The following is a 12,046-nucleotide window of genomic DNA, read 5'->3' on the forward strand; positions in this document are numbered from 1 at the left end:
TCATTTTACCCCACATAGACAATTACGCCCAAATCTTACATCTGTTTGGGGGTCATCAGCCGGGGGATGTAATTTCGACACGGGTTTATCTCCCCCTCCCCCTTAATGGGCTATTTGAGAACTGAATTTAGAAAGAAAGCTATAAATTGCGGTTTTAGTTTCCCGATTTACAATAAGATTTTACTGACAATAGAATTCGCCAAATGGCAATGACGACAAATTGTTTCTACATTATTGTTTCACATTTAGCTCTGAAATCCTCGGATTCCGACTCTGATTCGGACTCTGATTCAGACTCTGAATTATTCTGATTCAGACTCTGATTCAGACTCTGAATTAAACTCTGAAACAGACACTGAATTATTTTGAATTAGACTCTGATTCAAACTCTGAATCAGATTCTGATTTTTGTCTGATTTAGGTTAACGTCATAACTATAATCGCGAGTCAAGCTAGGTTTTACCAATGCGTTCGCTCTCAGGTCCTTAAAAATTATAAATTCATACAATACCTTAGAAAATGAAGAAACTATAGAACAGGTTGTCGGAGATTTTCTCAAGTCCAGTTAAAAACTGACTTGTGAGATTTTTCAGTATGCTCTGTGTGGTTTATACCCTCCGCATTTTAATTCCGGGCTGGGGACCGGCACTGGCGGAGTTACTGAAAAAGACTATAGGAAAACTGTTATAACATGGTAAAAAATCTCTGCGAGTACAGTTTTCCAGAACAAAATGACAAAAAAAACCATTAAAAATAGACAAAACTAGCCAAAAAAAACATTATAAGGACAACTTTTTTTCTTTTTCAATCAAACGGATTTCGATAATAACAGTTACGGAGTCCTATTAGGGACTGGTTCCATGTGTTTTCTAGCGACCGAATTTTTTTGAAACGCAGTTCGGGAGAGATTAAAAATTTTTGTTTTTATTATAAAAAAGGTTCACAAACACAGGTTCATTAAGGTTTTCATTGCTGAAGCTGCAAAATTTTATTTTCGGAGCTTTTCTTTGAATTTTTTTCTCTTTTGAGATGTTTACAGAATTCTGATTTTTGCTATGGATCAGAGCTATTTCAGAAAAACTCTTTCTGAATTCTTCTCTGATTCAGAGAGTTTCAGTGAAAATTGATTCTGAATTTTTGTCTGAATCAGAGAAGTTCAGAATTGATTCTGACATCATTCTGAATCAGTACTGAAAACCAAAATTTCTCTGAATTTTCTCTGATTCAGTGCTGAATCTCAATGAACGTTAGGTAGGGGCATACAATATATTTCAAGGGATTTTTACATCATTTTAATTTCTATCGTTATCAAAGTGGCAACGTAAACGGCAATCGCTTACTGTGACGAAAAACTTCATACCGTAAAATTCATAAACTTCATGACAACCACGGCGCTGTCTCTGTTTCCAACGACAGATTGCCTTCGTGAGTCGGAAGAGCAAATTACCTAAACTAAATGGGGCTCAAATGCCCCCAATACATTAGTCCAAAGTTTTCCGAAAACCTATCTCTTTTTTGGGAAAGATGACAACTCTTAATATTTAGAGCTTGGCATTTATGTAGAAATAGTTATCGGGCTTGGAACAAATCAACTCATATTTTTATCTTCAAATAATGCTGTTTGAGAAGCGAAACAAGAAAACTAATAAAGGATTTTTATAAGAATTGTAAAAAACAGACCATAATTTTTGTACCGAGCTCACGGAAAGTTTCCAGTTACATCTATAACAGAATCATACGATTCATGTAACAAAAACTGTCTCAGATACACTAATGTTAAAGCGTAAGCATTAGGATTTTGGGGACATCGTGGGAGAGTTTGTCCTCAATTTCGATTCGGTAAACATGCCTGGGTGCAATAATATCATTTTTTCAGCTATATATTTTTGGGTGTATGCAGGAAGATATCAGCTGAATTTTGTCCTTCTTAAACTCGGAAACCAAACGCTTAAATATCTGAGTTCTCAAATGTATGTATATATATCATACTTGGCAACAATCAGTTTTGCAGAAGATGTACTCAACCAACCAGCTATTAGTTTAATCTGATGGTAAACATGCCTGGGTGCTATAATGTCACTGTTTCAGCTATATTTTTTCGGGTGTATGCAGGAAGGTATCAGCTGATTTTTGTCCTTCTTAAACTCGAAAATAAAACGCTTAAATATCTGAGTTCTCAAATGTATGTATATATATCATACTTGGCAACAATCAGTTTTGCAGAAGATGTACTCAACCAACCAGCTATTCGTTTAATCTGGTGTTTATCAAATATACATTAGACTGATTTAAAGATCAAATGTTAATAAGGAGGCTCGGTAATGTGCGTACGCACATAATGTTCCCACTCCACTCATCCACATTTTTAACTTAATTGGCTACCAAATGATGAAGAGATAGAAAACTTTCAAAAGCATACACAACGTTAAAAAAACAACCAATGAAACACGATTATGCCGCGCTAGAGGCCCGATGAAAGTTGTTGAAAAAACACTACTAGTAAGGTCAATAAAAACATCAAACAAGAAGCATTATTTACGACCAAAACTCGATGTCTATAATTAAAATCATGATAAAAATATAACAAAATCAAACTCGCGTCAGATAAAAACCAAAACAAAAAATTTTAACCTATACTTGCTTAGTAAAGATATGAGGCCTGTCCCCAATGTGACTGGTTAACAGGTTGGAAAAAAAAGCAAATAGGTGCTAAGTTCAAAAACATTTTTTCATTTTTGCAAACAATTAATTTTACAGTTATTAGATATCAATTGAAACCACTAAAATGTTCATTTATATCTACATAGTAAGGATATGAGACATTTCATTATCCAATGTTCGATTGCAAAACTTCAAAGTCAACTTCAAAGTCAATGAGACTAACGATTACAGGGACTGATCGACCTGAAAACTAATTAAAAAGAAGAAGCTCAAAAACTCAAATATATTTTTGAAAACAAATATTTTGAAAAGTCTTAACAGGCTAAGGATTACAACAAAAACGGATGGATTAGGTGCCATCAAGTGAGGGAGCCAATTGTGTCCACTAAAAATGAGACTAAGTTGCGAGCCTACAAAAACAAATAAAAAAAGAAGAAGCCAAAACTTCAAACAATTTTACAGCATGACAGTGTTCAAGGCACTATAATCATAAGATGTTACCTGCAAGAACTGTAGATAATCATTTTTGCTTCATCGTAACATCATTGAGTCTTCCTTTTAAAAGGACTACCTGGACATGACAACAAAAAGAAACACAAAATTGAACAGCATCGAAATCTCTTAAACTTTTTTTTATCAAACTAAATGGTCGAAGCAATCAGCCACAACGTATTACCAAGCGCCAAAAAAATGCTTGAATCAACAAATGTTATGGAGACTTCTAATGAGTGAGATTGAGTTTCATCGCGATAAAAATAAAAGCAAAACCAGACAGATGCCTTACTTTATTTGGACTTTTAAATATTGTGATAATTAGACAAGGAAACAAAGTGAACTCATAAAATATGCAACTATGATCAAAAATAAAAGAAAAATTGAAAACGCGTAGTACCACAATAAAGAAACTATTAGTTGATTTTAAAACCTTTACCGAAATTAATTTATAACACACGGGAAGTCGATTTCTGCAAGCATTTACTGTTACTACGCCCGAAGTTGAGAGAAATAGGATAAAATGGTGGCAAATTTGAAATATTCAACGAGTTTTTCTCTAACAAACATATTCAAAGTCGTAACAGAAATTAGATAACAACAGAAAAAAGTGTCTAGGTTCTCATATACTATACCTTCTAAAACATAGTTTTTAGAAGGTATAGTTTAGGGAAACTAAGTAATTGGGCTGCAAAGAGTATAAGAAACGAAAACTAAAAGAAAGAAGTCCATAAAACGTTTACAACAACAATTTGTCAGAGCCATAAAAACCATGAGCTTAACTCTGAAACCATAATGTATTCTCGTTGAGTCTCGTTTATTTGAAATAGTCGGTGTCATTAATTGAGCTCTGATTTGAACCCTTTGTTGTAATTTACAGAAAAATCAATTACATAGCGAAAATGTTTTGAAAAAAAAAGGTCGCGCCCCATTAAAATCTAAAAAGTTTTTACCATAAGGATCCCTAGTGAGATCATGATCAACCAAGATGTTGCTGCGCGTCTAACAAAACACTCAATTTTTAGAATAGTTGCGAAGTAGATCAATTCAATGCAAACTTTTTCAGCTTGTCAAAAATTAATTATGGATTTTGTATAAATTTTGAGTTTGAATATGCAAAAAATTGGCAATATTATAATTCCAGACGACTATTAAAGCCAGCAGTGGTAGTACAACTAGCTCTCTTTTGAGTTGCAAAAGAATCTGGCCGCAGTTTTTAGGTGTCTATATGCAACAAATTTAAAGCAAGTGGGCTAGAAAAGCAAATTTGGTCCCATTTTTAACAAAAAAGATTTTGAATTTTTAAAAATTTAGCATAACTTCTAGCCAAAAAACTCGGATGGAACGATTCAACAATCCTCCTCTATCATTAGAGATAATATCTATAACACTAGAGTTAATAATTTTAATATTTTTTTTAGCAAAATTGACGAAAATTTGATCAAAATTGACGAAAATTTGGTCAAAATGTGAATAAAAGAGCTGAAATACCTCTAAAATTCACAAAGCTATGATCCTCGAAACTCCCTATAAAAAGCAAAAATTGAAAAAATCTATTTAAATCCATATTTTACTCTGGACGGGATTTCTAATGATACTACTCACAACTCTCTACGATTATTATATCGATCGGCCAAAATTGTCAGAACAAAAAACCCATTTGAGTATATTAGTTCCTCCCCTCTCATGAGGGGTCGAACAAACAAGAGGCGTTGAGAAAATACGTAATATATAATTGCAACTTTAAAAGTATTCTATTGTGAATGGCAAAAAAACATACTTCGCCGACTTATCCAATAGCTTTATCATATTGTGCCAGATATTTAAAAAAGTAATAAGTTAGTTCAAGTATCTATCAATTAAAGATTGAGGAAAAGGCAAAATTTACCTGTCTGAGTTTCTCAGTGATACTGTGACAACATGTAGTAAAATTTCCAATTTATATCCGACTGTTTTGAATGTGTCAAGTTTTGTTGTTGAAAACGTAGATTTTTTACCAATATTTGTTAAAATTGTTCATAAGCTCAAATTATTGATCATTGGCTTCTCAAATTTTAAAAAAATGATCAACTCAGAATACCATCGGACAAATTAAGCATCCTATAAAATTGTTAACGTAATCAGCTACGATGAATAAAACAATGGATACATTTTAAGGAAGCAGACTTCTCAGAGCATTTGTTTTTCTGCAAAAATCACCTATTTTTGAGGAAAATTGTGGAAAAACGTTGCTTGACAAACATAAATGCAAAAAAGAGAGAGCAAGTTCAGATGTACGTCAGATATCGGGTCTAAGAGAACCGATCAACATCATTTTTTAGAAGGATCTATGATCAGATCTTCGAACTTAACGCAACTATAATCTTTCATTGGATTACGTAATATTTGATTTGAGGTAATTCTGTTTGAAACCAATGGAGTCACTGAACAAAACAAACAATCGAAATAGAAAACATAACGAAACTACAGAAAAAAAACAATTTTAGCAATCATGACATCACCGGTGATAAAGAGTAAGCTATAATTGACAAAATCACACAATTTTTTAACAAAGAATACGTATGTGCTCATATGTGCCTAATAAAATAGTCCTAAAACCTATTTGTTTTTCTGGAAAGATGCCAACTCCCAATAATTGTAGCTGGTCAATTGCGTAAAAATAGTTATCTGGCTTGAAATTAGTCAGCTCATCTTTTTTATCTTCTAATATAGGTGTTCGAAAAAAGAATCAAGAAAGCTCATAAAGGATTTTGAAAAAAGATTGTAAAAAACAAAACATAATTTTTGTAGCCAATGCTTGGGAATAACATAAATAACAGAACCATACGATTCATATCATAAGCTGTCTCAGAGACATTAATCTTAAAGCGTAAAACATTAAGATTTCTGTTAAAGCGTAAACATTGAGATTTCGGAGAATCGTTGTAAAATTTGTCATCAATTTTGGTTCAGTAAACATGCCCGGGTGCAATAATGACATTGTTTCAGCTATTTTTTTTAATTGGGTGCATGCAGAAAAATGTCAGCTGAGTTTTGTTATTCATCAATTCGAAAAAAAACGCTTAAAAACCTGAGCTCTCAAGTGTATAATTCAAATGTTGCAACACTCAGTTTTGCAGAAGAACTACTCAACCAACTATCTGTTCGTTTAATCCGATGTTTAACATTTCTATATTGGAGTAATGTTATGAGCAAAAGTTAAAAAAGTGGTGTAAAGACAATAAGTAGTATACAAATACGAATTTAAACGTATTCTTTTGTGAGTGGCATAAAATCAATTTCGCCAATTTAACCAATAGGTTGCTCAAATCGTGCCAGATTTATTAAAAAAAATTTAAGAGTTATTTCTAGTGTCTATCAATTATAGATTTCATAAACGACAAAATTTACCTGTCTCAGTTTCTTAGTGATACTGCGACAACATGTAGTCAAAATTTCAGTTTATCTCTGACTGTTTCGAATGTGTCAAGTTTTATTTTCGAATTGATCATTTTTTTCAATATGGGTTAAATTTGTGCAGGAGCTCCTATAATTGGCTATTGGCTTCAAATTTCAAAATCTCCGATCAATTCCGATAGCTTATTTCAGATGTACGTCAGATATAGGATCTAAGAGAAGTGTTCAATATATTTTTAGAAGCATCTCGCATCAGAATATCCAATTCTACGCAACTATATTCTTTCACTGGATTATGAAACATTTGACCTGGAATGATGTTGTTTGAAACCAATCGAATTACTGAACAAAACAATCGAAATAAAAAAACATAGCAGGACAAGTCCCGAAATACAATTCAAATAATTGAATGAAAAACTCAGACGTATTCTACATGACCAGCAGATCAATTGAACAATGCCAGCCAGAACACAAACAAAATCATCAAAAAATTGAGAAACTAAAAGAATCAAAACTAAACAAAAATATACTCATTGCTAAAACTCTTGAAGCATTTGAAACTAATGCACAATTTTTTCCCTTTAAAAATACCTATTTCAAAATTATGTTCAAGTCCATATTTTGTTTCTGAAACCGGTCCAGTACTATATCTGCAAGACCTGAAAAATATTCATTGGCCCTTGAAGATCGATTAACACGAAAATGAGCATAAAGTTTAAAAAAAGAAATCAATTGCAAATTATAAAGAAATATTGCTGATAATCGTGATATAAATATCTTCAGAATTATTTTGTGTCTCAAGAGGCTATCCAGTAACCCAATTCCAAGCTTTAAAAAAACTCATTGGCTCATAGATCGATAGGCAATAATTTTTAGAAAGAATTTCAAACTTCAAAAAATAGAAATTCGTTCTACTAAAATGTTGAAAGCCATTCAATTGCCCAACAGCAGCTACTTAATAACATACTATCAAACCCTGGATGAGGTTACCTGGCTACTGATGCACGAAAAAAATAAATAAATTACAAAAGTTTTGAAAAAATTGCAAAATTTTATCAAAAAACTTCTAAAGGTCGAATAGTTAAATTGTTGAAAACAAATCCATTGAAACTAAAAACCATGCAGTAACTTTTCATTAGAACGTTGAATATGCGTTCCTGCACTTGAGAATAGACGAATGTCAAAAACTGACAAAAACATTAGGAAGCCTTAAAAAAATAGCAGATTTTATCCAAAAAAAGCTAAAACTCGAGACATTAAAATGTTAAAAACCATTCCATTGTTACTAAAAACTATGCAGTGCCCTCTTGACAAACCCCAAAGGAGATTGCCTGGTCCGTGAAGCTGGAAAAACTGAAAAAACGAAAAAAATTTTTAAAAACCTGAAAAAATTCGATTTTTGTCAAAAAAAAATTGCTAAAATTTGTGCTATTGAAAAGTTGAAACCTATTCCATGGCAACTAAAAATTTTCCCAGAACTTATAATCGAACTTCTGATTAGATTTTCAGGCTCCTGGGAATCAAACATTTTGAATAATGACAATAAATGTCAGAATATGAACAAAATTGAAAGTTGTGTCAAAAAATGCTAAAATTCATGATGGCAAAAACATGAAAACCATTCTATTACCACTAGAAACTATGCAGTAATTTATCATCAAACCCTTTATCAACCTCTAGAGTAGAGATCTTGACACCTGGGGCTGAAAAACGCAAAACCTGAAAAAAATTGCAAAAATTAGTATCATTTTGCGTGTTTGTGTTTGTAGTACCAAAAGATATAGCCCATGAATTGGTCATAATAAGCAATTTCGTCTCCCAAAAAGCCTTGTTCAACTCTTAAAAGCTTCAACCTGAGACTAATCAAAACAAAAAATCACACAAAGCTTGAAAAAATGCAACATTTTGAGTCCAAAAACTCCTAAAAAGTATCTTTTAATCTTAAATTAAGGCCATCCTAGCAGCTGCACCATTATAAAGACCTGAAGGACTACTAAAGCCCACTTTGGGTCTCTAATGAAACTAAATGCCCGCCGGGCTTTACCTGTGTATCCCGTTTTGAAAGATCAAAGTCGTTGAAAAATGTGTGAACCCATCTTAAAAAACAAAAACACAGCGCACCTGTACAATTCAAATTCTTTGAATTGTAATAATAAAACTACAGGAAAAAATGTGGAAACAGTAACCAAATGTACTGAATCAATGATTGCTTTACGTTATTTTATAGGGGGTTGCCGAGAAGCAACATAAAAAAACAAAAAAAGAGCAAAAAAAAAGAATTGCTCAAAATGTAAGCGATCGAAACTTTTATTAATCAAAACTTCACCTGTAAGAATGAATAAGCTATATTAGACGGCATCACACAATATCTACGAAAGAAAAAAAATGTGCTCATGTGCGACCAATACAACAGCCCCAAGTTTTCCGAAAACCTATCTCTTTGTGGGGAAACATTAAAACTCTGAATGTTCAGAGCTTGGCAATTATTTAGAAATAGTTAACTGGCTTGGAAATATTCAAATAACAAATTATATGTTCTAATGAAGCTGTTTGAAAAGAGAAACAAAAAACATAAAGAATTTTTATAAGTGTTGTAAAAATCAGAACACTTAAGATCAGTAAGATCATTTTTTTAAAACCGAATGCATGTAAATTTTCTAATTACATGAATAACAGAAAGAAACGATTCATATCATAAGTTGTCTCAAAAATATTAACGTCGAAGCGTAAGCATTAGGTTTTTCGGAGACATCAAGGGAAAATTTTTCATCAGTTTCGTTTCGGTAAACGTGCCTGATTGCAATAACGTCGTTGATTCAGCTATCTTATTTCCTTCCGTAAATGCAGTAAGGTGTCACTTGATTTTTTTCCTTCATAAATACGAAAATCAAACGCTCAGAAATCTGAGTGGTCAAATATATATATATATATATATATCATACTTTGCATTAACAAATTTTGCAGAAGATGCACTCAACCAACTGTCTATTCGTTAACTCTGATCTTTACCACTTATACATTAGACTGATTTTATGAGCAAACTTAAAAAAGAGGCGTTTAAACAATACGTAGTTTGTAGTTGCATTTTCAAAAGTATACTACTGTGAGTGGCATAAATACTGATTCGACGATTTGTCCAATAGCTTTATCATAATGTGCCAGATATTTGAAAAAACTAATAAGTTACTTCGAGTATCTATCAATTACAGATTGGGGAAAAGGCAAAAGTTACCTGTCTGAGTCTTTTAGAAATACTGCAACAACGTGTAGTCAAAATTTCAGTTTGTATCCGACTGTTTCGAATGCGTTTCGAATGTTTCGAAAGTTTTTTTTGAATACGTCGAATTTTTTTAATATGGTTTGAAACTGTTCAGGAGCCAAAATCATTGTTATTGGCTGCAAAACTCCGATCAATTCAGAATACCACCAGGCAATCTAAGCATCAATTGTTTACGTAAATAGTTAAAATTAATATAGCAATGGATACATTTTAACGAAGCAGACTTTTCAGAGCATTTTCTTTTCTGCTAAAATCATTTAATTTGGAGTAAAAATAAGGAAAAACGTTGCTTGACAAACAAAAACGCAAAAACGAATATAGTGATTATCAGATATACGTCAGATATCGGGTCTAAGAGAAGTGCTCAACATCAGTTTTTTAAAAGCATCTGTGATCAAATCACCGATTTTAACGCAACTATAATCTTTCATTGGATTACGAAACATTCGACCAGGGATAATGCTTTTTGAAACCAATTGAATCAATGAACAAAACAATTGAAATAAAAAAATAATGAAACTAAAAAAAACTGCGGAAACATCAACCAAATAGTTCCAATCAAGGACTGCTCTACGTTATTTTGTGTCTCTTCACGGGGGATAGCCGAGAAGCAGCAAAAATGGAAAACAGCAAAAAAACAAAAAACTCGGATTGGTTTGCACAAAAATGTGAGCCTTTGAAACTTTCAGCAATCAAAACATCACCGCGGCGGTACATATTAAATGTTTTATTTATATTTATTTCATTTTAATTCAAAGTAATGCATGTGTTTTGAGTTTTTCAATAGTTTACATCGGGCATGAAATGCCTGATTTAGGAATTCAGATAAGGGATCTTAATTGTTTGGACAATTTAAGATGAGAGACAACAATTGATCGAGAAATGGCGGGTAATTAGCCTGCTCAGATAGAGATAAGAGAAATGGCGGGTAATTAGCCTGCTCAGATAGAGAAATGGCGGGTAATTAGCCTGCTCAGATAGAGTGAATACGGATAATTAGCAATGCTCAGCTTGAGGACATTCGGTTAGTGAAGCTTCACAGAGAACGCTAATAATAACAAAATAATGCGTAGGATGAATCACTATAATTTTATCTGCAGAACATGCTGTAAATTGCAAAGTGGGACATGTTCAGAAAGCTGGCCTGGCTAAAATCCAGGCTGTAAAAATTAATGTTCCAGCTCTGATTTTAACTGACTAACAGATCCGGGCGGTGAAAAAGATTAGGATATATTTGACAGCATCACACAATATTTAAAAAAGAGTACATTTTCAATTTTCAATTGAAGTTTGCTTTGCTGATTTCATTCAGAAAAGAGTCAACAAACTGAAGACAAGTTTTGAGATTTTAGCTCCTCTAGATCTTGTGGTCTCCAGTTCTTGTTACAAAAAACATTCTCAGTATTGATCAATTTTTGCGTCATCTTGAAAACAAAACTAACAAGTATTCCTAAAAAAAGATGTTTAGTGAGAAAAAGTTCGCAGTTTAGAAGCAAATACTTATTTTCCTACAAGCCAGACAAAGGTAACATTGAGTTGTTTGGCGGTACTTATGAACGTCTGCCTCCGATCTATCCCTCCGATTATGGACTAAATTTGTATCAGAAACAAATGATTTCAGAAATTAAGTATATGAAAATTACCAAAAAATACATATTTGCGTTTATTACGCTTCCTTTCCCCTCTGACAGAGTTTTGTTAAGAATAGAGAAATGATTGGTTTTTTGAAAGAAAAAGATAGCGACTACAATTTGTTTCAAGATAGTGAAAAACTGGCTGTTAAGCTATTGCATTCATTGGTTTTTATTGGATTAAATAATTGCTTTTAATTGGATAAATTTTTGCTCAGATAAAAAAACAGCTTCAAAAGATGAAAACATTGAATAAACTTGAAACCTCACAAGCTCTTTTTCATCACATAAATGCCAAATGTTATTTAAAGTGGGCTAATAACTGGCTAACACATCACTCAATTCTACTGCTAAGTTGTTCTATTTAAGTTTCAAACAATGAATTCTACTTTTTATTGAAAATCTTTACGAACTGTTTCGACTTCGTAGTTTCTGTTTAATCAGAATAACACTTAAAAGGGGTCTAAATTCTTTTTTCCGGGGTCTTAGCTTGAGATTAGGGAAAGCTTACACATCACTCGAAACTTTACACGCAAAATATATCAGGATATCAAACTTCATCGAGTAAAAAATATCTTATTTTCAG

This window comes from Convolutriloba macropyga, chromosome 13, assembly GCF_964194025.1.
Source record: "Convolutriloba macropyga chromosome 13, txConMacr16.3, whole genome shotgun sequence".
NCBI lineage: Eukaryota > Metazoa > Xenacoelomorpha > Acoela > Convolutidae > Convolutriloba > Convolutriloba macropyga.